A 9,190-nucleotide genomic window follows, 5' to 3' on the forward strand; every position below is an offset into this window, starting at 1 on the left:
TTTTGCTTCCTGTTCTAATAAATTTTGTCTCCATACAAATCTGAAGCCCAAGTGTGTACACCTTATTCTTCCCTTGTCAGTGAAGGCAGAAGAGTCCAGAAGGGTCACAGAGAACTCATCTGTTCAGCTCAAGTCTCCACAGGAATTCAACCCCCAGAAAGAGATAAGCTTGGAGTCTATCTGGTTTAATTATTGGAGAATCAATTCCCAGGTCCAGGAAGAGAAACATAGGATTTTAGAGAGTCATATCAGGAAAGGGAGTTCCCTGAGGAGTGTGGCCTCTTCCCCTAATGGACCCCTCTCCTCTGCTGCCATTCTCTCCCTTGGCTCCTCTCGTCTCTTCTCCTGATTTCCTCCAATCTCTGTAGCCCCAGAGGTGAAAGCCAGATGGAACATGCATATGTGTATATATGTGTTCACATGTGCTATATGTGTTAAGCCAGCAGGCATGGGTGTGGGGGTGTGTGCCCTCAGTATATATATCTGTATGGGTGCAAGGGATTTCAAGGGTGTATGTGCATGTACTTGCGTGTGTGTGTCTCCACTTGAGGGAAGACTGCAATCAGGGAAGGAATGCCCCTGCTTCCTCCAGGGGAATCCTAGATCCTCCCTCTCCTTCTACAGAGACACAAAAATGCAAAAACAAACACTTTACTATTTTCTAAAAAAAGATTATGAAAATAAATAAAGGAAAAGTTTTTTTTAATTAAGATGCACACTCTCTGTCAAGACCCAGCCAAGTTCGAGGAGGGCAGAAAGACCATCCCTGCAGGCCTAGGTCTTCCTGTCCTCCAGGGGAGGCTTAGGAATCAAGCCTCCCTGTCCCTGCAGCAGACACATGACTGAAATGTGCTGAAGTTCCCCTCAGAAGAAAGTTAAACAGGGTGGTGTGGAGGAGGAGTAAGTGCCCCAGATGCGTGGGCCACTGGCTTTGCCGCCCGAAAAACCTCTGCCTTTGATTCTGAATCTGATTCTTGAAGTGAAAGAAGGGCTCTAAAAGCAAAGAGGGGAAATGGAGTGCTCGGAATCCAGTCAGTTCCCCACTCTGAACAATCTAAGTTCCTTTTCTCATTCAGTTGCCTCTTGTTCATTCAAAGCCAGCTCAATCCTTAGTTGGGACTTGGTGGTAAGTGATAGCTGCTAGATGGCACTAACCATCAGGCATTTAATGAGGGGAAATTTCTATGAAAATAAAAACCAAGGCGAATAGTTGGAAACCCATTCTGAGTCCACAGGTCAGTCAGTGGAGAGGGTTTCTAGCTGTTGAGCTCAGGGATGGAACAAACGCCTTTAAACAACTGCCCCCAGGCATAGGTGTAGAGAGCAGGACTTAAGTCCCACACTCAAACCACTCTGGGCCTGATAAAACTTGCACACCTCACATAGCTCAGACTGCTCTGAGCTATTTTTCTTACTCACCTTCTTTTACAATCTAGAACATTTAATGGATTTTCCTACCTATCAGCCAGTTCAGGAACATTTCAAGTAAAGAAGCTTTAGATCTATATATAAATATCATTACAGTCAGCCTTCTCTGTTCCGCTGCATTGATCTAAGCCATGACTGTGTTCTGAAGGTCGGGCTGTACAGGAAGCATAGCGGCTTCTGCTTGCAGGAGGGCCTTGGCAAGCTTCCAGCTATGGCAGAAGGCAAAGTGGAGTGAGATGTCTCACATGGAGCAGGAGCGAGAGAGAGTGAGGAGGGAGATGTCTCACACCTCTAAATGACCAGGTCTCATGATAACTCACTACTATCATGAAAGCAGTACCAAGTGAGGATGGGGTTGAACCCTTCATAAGAAATCCACGGCATGATCCAGCTGGCTCCCGCCACGCCTCACCTCCAACACTTGGGATTACAATTCGACATGAGATTTGATGGGCTGCAGACCCAAACTGCATTATTCCAACCCTTGCCCCCCAAATCTCATGTCCTTCTCCCACTGCAAAACTACAATCATGCCTTCCCAACAGTCCCTCAAAGTCTTAACTCATTTCAGCATTAATTCAAAAGTTCAAAGTTCCAAGTCTCATCCGACACAGGCAAATCTCTTCCACCTATGAGCCTGTAAAATCAAAAACAAGTTATGTACTTCCAAGATGCAATAGGCGTACAAGCATTGGGTAAATATTCCCATTTCAAAATGGAGAAATCAGCCAAAAGAAAGGAGCTCCGGGCCTCATTCTAAAACCCAACAGGGCAGTCATTAAATCTTAAAGTTCCAAAATAATCTCCTTTGACTCCATATCCCACATGCAGGCCTGTAAGGGGTGGGCTCCCAAGGCCTTTGGCAGCTATGACCCTGTAATTTGGCAGGATTCAGCACCCCCATAGCTACTCTCATGGGCTGGCATTGAGTGCCTGAGGCTTTTCCAGGCACAGATGCAAGCTACTGGTGGGCCTGGAGGATGGTGGCCCTTCTCACATAGCTCCAATAGGCAGCTTCTCAGTGGGGACTCGGTGTTGCGGCACCAACCCCACATTTCCTCTCTCCACTGCCCTAGTAGAGGTTCTCCATGAGGGCTCCACCCCTGCAGCAGGCTCCTTCCTGTACATCCAGGCTTTTCTGGACATCCTCTGAAATCTAGCCAGAGGTTCCCAAGACTCAACTCTTGCACTCTGTGCAAGCGCAGGCTTAACACCACATGGAAGCTGCCAAAGCTTATGGCTTGCGCCCTCTGAAGCAGCCACCAGAGCTGTACTTGGGCCCTTTGAGACACAGCTGAAGCTGGAGTGGCCAGGATGCAGGGACCAGGGTCTCGAGGCTCACAGGACAGCAGGGATCTGGGCCTGGCCGCCAAACCATCCAGCCCTCCTAGGCCTTCAGACTGTGCTGGGAAGAGCTGCCTTTAAGGTCTTTGAAATGCCTTCAAGGCCTTTTCCCCATTGTCCTGGCTATTAACACTTGGCTCCTTTTCACTTATGCAAATTTATGCAGATTTCTTGAGACCCTCCCCTAAAAATGGGTTTTTTTTTCTACCACTTGGCCAGGCTGCAAATATTCTGAACTTTTACCCTCTGCATCCCCTTTAAATATAAGTTATAATTTTAAATCATTTGTTTGCTCACACATATGAGCATAGGTTGTTAAAAGCAATTAGGCTGCATCTTGAATTCTCTTCCGCCTTTACCCTAAATCATCATCTCAAGTTCAAACTTCCACAGATCCCTAGGGCAGAAGCACAATTCCACCAAGTTCTTTGCTAAAGCATAACAAAAATGACTTCTGCTCCAGTCCCAATAAGTCCCTCATTTCCATCTGAGACCTCGTCAACCTTGTGTCACTATACTTATCACTATCAGCTTTTTGGTACAACTGTTTAACCAGTCTCTAGGAAGTTCCAAACATTCCCTCATCTTCCTGTCTTCTTCTGAGCCCCTCAAAGTCTTCCAAACCCTGCCTGTTACCCAGTTCCAAAGTCACATCCACATTTTCAGGTATCTTTATAGCAATGCCCCCGTCCTGGTACTAATTATCTGTATTACTCTGTTCTCACATTGTTACAAAGAAATATCTGAGACTGGGTACTTTATAAAGAAAAGAAGTGTAACTAACTCATGGTTCTGCAGGCTGTACAGGAAGCACTGCAGCATCTGCTTGGCTTCTGGAGAGGCCTCAGAAAACTTACAATTATGGTGGAAGACAAAGGAGAAGCAGACACATCGCATAGCCAGAGCAGGAGGAAGAGAGTGAGCTGGGAGGTCGTACACACTTTTAAACAACTCCACAACCAATTGAACAGAAACCCTTGTGGCAAGGACACTCCAGAGAAAGCTTGAGAACTGAGTTCCCAGCCATGATGTTACAGGAGCTCAGACACTACTTGCTATGCCCTCTTCCTCACTACCCACCATTAGGCTTTCTTCCCCAAGGGCTACACTGAAACCACCCACTTTTTTTTTTTTTTTTTGAGACAGTTTCACTCTTGGTGCCCAGTCTGGAGAGCAATGGCATCATCTTGGCTCACTGCAACTTCTGACTCCCGGGTTCAAGCAATTCTCCTGACTCAGCCTCCCGGGTAGCTTGGATTACAGGCATGCACCACCACACTCAACTAATCTTGTATATTTTTGGTAGAGCTGGGGAGAAACCCGCCCTCTTGAGGAACTCCACCACCACAACTGCTATGGCCCTTTTGCAGTTTCAATACAATTAACTGCATTCCTCCCTACTAAAAGACCACCAACAAGGCAGTGGTTCCAGCCAATCTACAGAGAATGCATAGTGAGGGTCACTGCATTCTCTACTTCACCTTGGAGGTCAGAGTCCCAAAAACTCCACCTTCAAGTCGTGCTAACAGTGACATTTTTTGAACACTGGACCCAGAGAGAGGCAGGAAGCTCAGTCACAAATGCACACATTTCTCCTCTCATAAATATTCATAACTCCTCTTATAGTTTATAGGGGTATGTAAATCTGGCCAAGCCATTCGGTATAAATCCCTGTCTCAGTCTTCTGCCCCTTGACGTGCCTATTTCTGGCTTCTGGCCAGAGACAATGCTTTCCCGCCTGTCCAAATGACCAGGCTGCAACTCTTGATGAGAAATAGAGCTCTCCTTTCCAAATCTGTGAAACCTCATCATTCTTCAGTTGACAAACTTAAGGAAAATCCGTAGAAATGCCATTAGTGGTTTTTTTCCTATGAGAATAAAAGCAAGCTGCTGAGATTGATTCAGTCAAGCTGTAACTCCCCAAAATACATGAGGCAGTAGAGAAAAATGGCTCCCTGCAACCTCTGCCTCCTGAGTTCAAGTCATTCTCCTGCCTCAGCCTCCCAAGTAGTTGGGATTACAGGCATGCATCACCACACCCAGTAATTTTGGTATTTTTAGTAGAGATGGAGTTTTACCGTGTTGGGCAGGCTGGTCTCGAACTCCTGGCCTCAAGTGATCCACCCATCTCTCAAAGTGCTGGGATTATAGGCATGAGTCACCATGCCCAGCAAAGACCATGCTTCTTATTGTTTCATTTTTTGAGACAGCGTCTTGCTTTGTCACTGAGGCTGAAGTGGAGTAGCGTGAACACAGCTCACTGTAGCCTTGACCTCCCGGGCTGAAGCGGTCCACTCACCTCAGCACCCCCAGGTAGCTGGGACGGAAACCACCTTTGCAAAATTATGGCTGGGCAGTGAAAGAGCTCTAACTTAACTGACGCCATCTTGCTTCTAGTAACAGCCCTTTTCCAAAGCAGACTCCTTCTTGCCTGGGAACTACATAGCCTTTGCTGGACTAATGCTAGCTGTAAGATTAGAAATGATGGTTTAGGTGTCATGCAGCTGGAGGCTACAGGATTCTGGCCTTGCTGAAGTGTTCTAAGATCAGTGCCTGAGACATGTCGTGGACCCTACACTTGATGGATCAGCTGGCGCTACCAAGGTCAACAAATTGAACTCCATCTCCAAAAAAAAAAAAAAAAAAAAAAAAAAAAAAAAGTAGACGCATGGTCTTGAGTGACAGCAGAACAGGCAGATCTCCTTGCTGTTACCTCTTCCCACCCTAGCCAGGCTTATATACCACAGGGAAAGGGTGTGCATGGTCTATAAGGACAATTAAAGCTGACCCTCCAGGAAAAGACAAGAATGCTATATATATCATAACCTGTAATTTGTGCAAAACATCAAGACAGGGGTGTTTTGTTTTCTTTTGTTTTACTTCCCAAACTACATTGCTGTAAAGATAGTTTTGACCTAAGTACAGGTTTTATGATAAGCACCTGCACAAGGAACAGTAGATAAAGTAGAAATCTTGGAGGCATTTCTGGAACTGGGGTTAATCAGAAGTTAACAAGGGCCAGGTGCAGCGGCTCATGCGTGTAACCCCATCACTTCAAAAGGCCAAGGTGGGAGGATTGCTTGATCCCAGGAGTTCAAGACTAGCATGGACAACATAGTTAGTTAGACCCTGTATCTACCCACCTACCCCTCAAAAAAAATAGCCTGGAGTAGTGGCACACCCCTGTGGTCCCTGCTACTCAGGAGGCTGAGGTGGGAGGATCGCTTGAGTCTGGGAGGTTGAGGCTGCAGTTGCTGGTGGGCTTGGGGTTGGTCTTTAAATGCTGGTGAAACCCCAGCCACGGCTTGTGTTCCAAATTCTTGACACTGTCATAGAAAGAATTCAGGGAGGAGTCCCCATGAAGCCAAAGGCAAGAAGCTTTTATTGCAAAGCAAAAGTACACACTCAAGCATGGGACTGCAGATGTACTCAGGACATTCCCACACATGATGGAATTTGGGGTTCTAATTTTACAGGTTTTTCCAATTAGGTGGTGGAATAACCATGAGGTTTTATAGGAAAAAAGTAGAGATTTCTTAGAATTGAGATGCCACCGTTTCATACTAAATACCATGCTTGGAACAGCCATGGCACTGGTGGGAGTGTGGGCAATGAGTGTATAATTAAGTCTGGGTGGGCATGGGTCACACCTAGCACTGTGTGAACCCAGAAGGTCTCCACCAGCAGATCCCCACTTTTTGTTTGTTCATTAGGGTCCTATCAGCCCAGGCTCATCTCTGTAGCTAATACTAACAGCTCCTTTCTTGATGTTATGTAAAATTGCTGCCTGATAGTTTCTCGCTTCTCCTGTCATCATCCAGCATTCCTATTTTATGGATGTTTCTTTAATCTTGTGTCAACAAAAAGAGTGAAACTCTGTAAAATATTTGAAGATACTTATTCTGAGCCAAATATGAGTGACCATGGCCCATGACACGGCCCTCAGGAGATCCTGAGAACATGCGCCCAAGGTGGCTGGGGCACAGCTTGGTTTTGTGCATTTTAGGGAGGCATGGGACATCAATCAAATACATTAAGAAATACACTGTTCAGTCCAGAAAGGAGGACAACTCAAAGAAGTGGGAGGCGAGGTGGGGGAATGCTGGGGAGGGGCTTCCAGGTCATTACAGGTAAATTTAAACATTTTCTGGTTGATTATTGGTTCAGTTTGTCTAAAGAAAGACCTGGGGGCAATAGATATAAAATGTTCAGGTTAAGATAAAAGACTGTAGCCTGGCACGGCGGCTCACACCTGTAATCCCAGCACTTTGGGAGGCTGAGGTGGGTGGATCACCTGAGGTCAGGAGTTCGAGACTAGCCTGGCCAAAATGATGAAACCCCTTCTCTACTAAATAAAAAAATTAGCTGGGCAAGATGGCAGGTGCCTGTAATCCCAGCTGCTCAGGAGGTTGAGGCAGGAGAAACGCTTGAACCCAGAGAGTATAGGCTGCAGGGAGCTGAGATCACACCACTGCACTCCAGCCCGGTGACAGAGACTCCATCTCAAAAATAAATAAATTAAATAAATAAATAAGAAAACGTGGCAAATAAACTAGTAATGGGGTAAAATACTTTGACATCCTTCTTTGTCACATAATGTTATGCCAGAGTCAGTTTTCCCTGAAGCTCACGGCCTCTTTACTCAAGCCCTCTGCATTCCTGCCTCGAAGGGATCTCTCTCTCCTCCTCACTCTGAGTTGCTGAAGCTGATCCTAGTCTCTCCAAATGAGGAAACTAGGCACTCCAACACCTAGTCTCAATCCACTCGTCTGTCTGCGTTAACACGGCAGGCACCTTCTTCCTCTGTGGGTCCAGAGCCCATTCTGCCTCCCACCCACTGGACAGGTACTTGCACCCTAGTCTACCTTGCCCCCACATTAGACTTGTCCTCCAAACCAAGAACTCCCTGTCCCTGCTACATTACATGCCTGCCCAAAAAGACCAATACTGTCCATTCCCTTATTACTAGCCCTCAGAGTCACCACCAGTGTCGAGTCAGGACCCGGAAGCCTGAGAACCTCGTTACCACATTTCCGGTCACTCTCCAAAGACTTCCACACTTGATCTTAGCCAAAAAGCCAATAAGCAATCTCTCCGGAGACTTCCAATTGTCACTAGAAGAAACAGACTCTGTCACTCATCTCCAAAACCAACTAGACTCTTTATAGCAGAATTCACCCTACAAAACTGCAGAGGTCTAGACCTCCCCACTGCTGAAAAAGGTTTATGCCTATTTTTAAATGAACAGTGCTGATTCTACCACAATGAATCAGGGCTAGTACAGCCAAGGCGGGCGGATCACGAGGTCAAGAGATCGAGACCATCCTGGTCAATATGGTGAAACCCCATCTCTACTAAAAAAATACAAAAAATTAGCTGGACACGGTGGCGCATGCCTGTAGTCCCAGCTACTCAGGAGGCTGAGGCAGGAGAATTGCCTGAACCCAGGAGGCGGCGGTTGCGGTGAGCCGAGACTGCGTCATTGCACTCCAGCCTGGGTAACAAGAGCAAAACTCCGTCTAAAAAAAAAAAAAAAAAAAACTCAGTGACCGAGCACAAAAACTTAGTCATTCCACCTGCCTCGAGTGATTCCAAAACTCCTGGGTGCCCTGGCTACTGCCCCTCGTAGGCCCCGCCAGAACCCCGTCCTTCTAGCATTTTTCCCCTGCCTCTTACCACTCCTCACCCAGTTTTTACAAGACCGTGTTAAAGCTTTCACCCATGGGGCAATACAAGATATGAAGCCGCTCCAAGAACACCAACAGCTCCTGGAACGGCAACCCCTGCAACCTAGCCTCCCAAACAAACGTGCCCCCATCCAGCAAGAAGCAGCCCCTCTTCCATTACCTACTGAAACACCGGATCGTTAGGGGCAGCTGAAGCCCCACTCGGATTGCTCTGCAGCTGCATTCCTGTCTAGGCGCCACAGCAAAGCTGCCGGACCTGCTGCGATTGAGCACCGCCTGAACGCAGCCACCTGGGGCGGCCACGGGAAAACGAACCTCCCTTCAGACTCCTGTTTACAGGGCCTGGTTTTTTTTAAACTGGCGCCACAAAAGTCACAGAATAATGTAAGTCTGTCGAAAGCTGAAAAACGACCTGTTCCTGTTACAAGCTGGTAGATTATGTAGGTCCCGAAACTCCCTTCCGCCCCCCTAACTTCGTATACACCCTCATTTTGTAAGCTGGGGCTGCCTCCTCTGATCGTTAGGGGGCAGCCCAGCAGGTGAATAGAACTTGCTTACCTGGCTTGGGTCAAGTCCGCTTTGTCTCGGCTAATCTTAACCGTACTTCCCCGTAAGGGGCTTCCATGGCAAACCTGTGGGCCTCCAAACCTGGCGCGGACCCCAATCCTGCCCCACCCGCTGGCCCGCGGCCCCCCAACCCCCGCGCCTCGCCCCCGGCCCCGCCCCACACT

General features: G+C 47.4%; 1 long non-coding RNA gene across 1 annotated transcript in view; it reads right to left on the minus strand.

Moving 5' to 3' along the window:
- The window catches only part of LOC141582697 (uncharacterized), a 34,587-nt gene extending 25,445 nt beyond the window's left edge, over nt 1-9,142 (minus strand). Inside the window, exon 1 of the long non-coding RNA XR_012515594.1 lies at nt 9,018-9,142. This is a non-coding gene — a long non-coding RNA (uncharacterized LOC141582697). The remainder of the gene's footprint in view (nt 1-9,017) is intronic.
- Between the last annotated feature and the right edge of the window lie 48 nt (nt 9,143-9,190).

This window comes from Saimiri boliviensis, chromosome X (genome assembly GCF_048565385.1).
Source record: "Saimiri boliviensis isolate mSaiBol1 chromosome X, mSaiBol1.pri, whole genome shotgun sequence".
Lineage (NCBI taxonomy): Eukaryota > Metazoa > Chordata > Mammalia > Primates > Cebidae > Saimiri > Saimiri boliviensis.